Source organism: Nematolebias whitei, chromosome 19 (assembly GCF_014905685.2).
Source record: "Nematolebias whitei isolate Nwh7 chromosome 19, NemWhi1, whole genome shotgun sequence".
Classification (NCBI taxonomy): domain Eukaryota; kingdom Metazoa; phylum Chordata; class Actinopteri; order Cyprinodontiformes; family Rivulidae; genus Nematolebias; species Nematolebias whitei.
Window position 1 is genome coordinate 3,204,859 of NC_056516.1, and position 2,745 is coordinate 3,207,603.

Genomic DNA, 2,745 nt, shown 5'->3' on the forward strand with positions numbered 1-2,745 from the left:
AAAATTAGAAACTTTTTAAAAGATACGGTTCAAATATTCACAGAGTTGAACAGTTTACTCATTTGCTGGAGAGATAATACACGTTTAATTGCTAGATCACTAAATAAGAGTAAACTTATCAGGAAAAAGAAACTTTTCTGTTTAAGTTACCACCTAAAAATAAATCTTCCTATTTAATTTTAAATAGAGGATGAGACAGGAGAACAGGAATAACAGTTTTTCTGAAGAAAGACCGATTAATCCTGACACATCATCAACTTTTCTTTTTCTTTTCACCACTTGGTTCTATGAGTAACTGTTAAAATAGCAAATTTCTGGAAGTAAACGGTTTAAAAAACATTTTAAACTTATGTTGCTGTGAGACTAAAAAGAAAAATTGCAGGTTTATTAAAAATTCGGTGATTTAGAGTGTAATACACTAAAAAGAGCTTGGTAATCTAGTATCTGTTAAGAAATAAGCACATAAAAAGTAACACTGCCATAGAGCATTTACTTAAATATTCATGAATTGGGGTAAAACCTACAGAAAGGTACCCACATTTGAATAAGGTGACTTATAACAGTACTTCTGTGTAAACCCAGAGCTTAAAATAGTGTGAAAACTCAAAGACATCTGAATACAAATATTTACCTGTAAAATATCTGAAGCTTGCAACTGTTTTAAACAGATAAAGTGCTACACAGTGAACGAACATGACAGGTGTGTTAGAAAAAGACTTTGATCCTTATGAGATGACGGACTGCCTGGAGAATGCGTTGAAGCTGCTGACAGCGTCCTTACATCCATATATGAAACAGGCAGAGAGCATGAACCCAAAAGAGTTATTGGACAATCTGAAGGAGGTTGCAGAAAGTGTGACCTCTACAGAAATTACAAAGTCAAACTATGAAAAGCTGGCTAAAATTGCAATATTGCTGAAAGGATCGTTCTATGCAGTTGTTGAGAAAGTTGATAACCTTACACTAAGGTTAGACAGTGAAAAAGTGTTTGCTCAGGAAATTGAAGAACACTTCCTTCAATTTAAAAGTGAACACGAGGTCCTCATGACGAAACATTATGAACAGATGTTTCAGTTAGAGCAAGAAGCGCGTGCAGAAGTTGATTCAATGACCAGCAAAATACAATTACTTGAGGCATCACTATCTGAAGCCAGGGATGCTACAGATGTGCTTAACAAAGATCTGGAAGAACTCAGAATGGATAAACAGATATTACTGGAAAAAGTTGTGCGTTCACGACATGAATGTCGGTCATCGCAGGAACGCCTGAAGGCTTGTGAGGAGGAACTGGCCGCAGCAACAAACAAGATTTCTGACGTGGGGCGAGTTTGTCTGGAACTCAGAGAAGACCGTGGACAGAGTTCAGGTCACCCACAAACACCTCAGAAAGACGTTGTTGCACATCCTGCTCTTAATCCACCCTCATCTCGGGCGGTAGGAACAGACCTGAACAGGTCTCCTCCACAAAACATGCAACAGAGTGCATGGAAACTTCCTCTTTCAATGGATGTTCTGCTAAAACTCTCAAAATATGTACAACGCTTTGTACCTGGACCGATGGGTTCAACTGGAACAAAAGCGTACCTGAAAGATCTCTAATTCAGATTGAAGGATTATCCTAATGCTATGGTTGAGGATAAGATCAGTCTGATAAGACTCACTTCGGACAGAGAGGTGTTCACCTTCATCGTGCGTCTACCAGATGCAACGAGAAGGGATTACAACCTTCTGTGTGAAGCTTTGATCAGAGAGTACGACCCCTGCACGGGACCTGCTTGTTTCCCAGCCGCTGACAAGGTCACGCAGGGAAAGAATGAACATCCAAAGATTTATTACAAAATAATCTTCCAAGCTTATTTTGGTTACAGAAATGAAACCGGAATGGAGGAAGAAGAAAATTTTAAATATGTTTTCAGCAAAAATCTCCACACTGACATACGCATGTCAGTACAAATTATGGCAAATTTCAGAGAAAAATCCATAAATGAGATTAAACAGTGTGCTGTGAATGTGTTCGAGGCACGTTCTCATGCTAAGACGCCCATAGAGGTGTTTCCTGGTATAAAGGTTAAACCCCACTCCCTAGAAATGGAAGGAAGGTGCGCCGCGCCACCTCCTCCTAAAACAGGCGAGAAAAGGCAGTATTTTCAAACTAACGAACCACGTAATGAAGGTGCACGCTGGGACAAAAAGGCTCCTCTTTCAGAGGATGAACGTGATTGTCGTACATGGGACATGCGCAGGACGCAAGGATATGGGATCCAAGAGGACCCATATTATCAGGGGAAATCCGAAGAGGAACCCCCAAAAGACGTACCTAGCCGCCTCCCACCTCGGACGAAACGTCCCGAGGCGAAAAACTCACAAATGTTCCAGAAACAAGGCCCTAAACCTCTGAGCTCGGAAGAGACAGAGGAAATACAAAGGTTTTTAGACACTTTGATACACGCTGAAATGGGAACCCAACCAAGAGCACAATGTAGTGATCTGATCGCTACTTACTCTGAAGGCGCGAATGACAACATTACAGATGTCGGTGAAACACACCAAGACATTGCTGTTATTGCCTCCAACAACCCCTCATCGGACGAAGGGGGGATAAACTCACACACAAACGATGACGAGTCATCGCAAACTGAAAACTCAGAAACTGATTTTCATGATTTTGAACTAGGCACTCCAGTTCTGGGAGGACTCCCAGATAACCTGGTACCGAGTCAAGAAGCTGGGCCAGTATGTTTCACA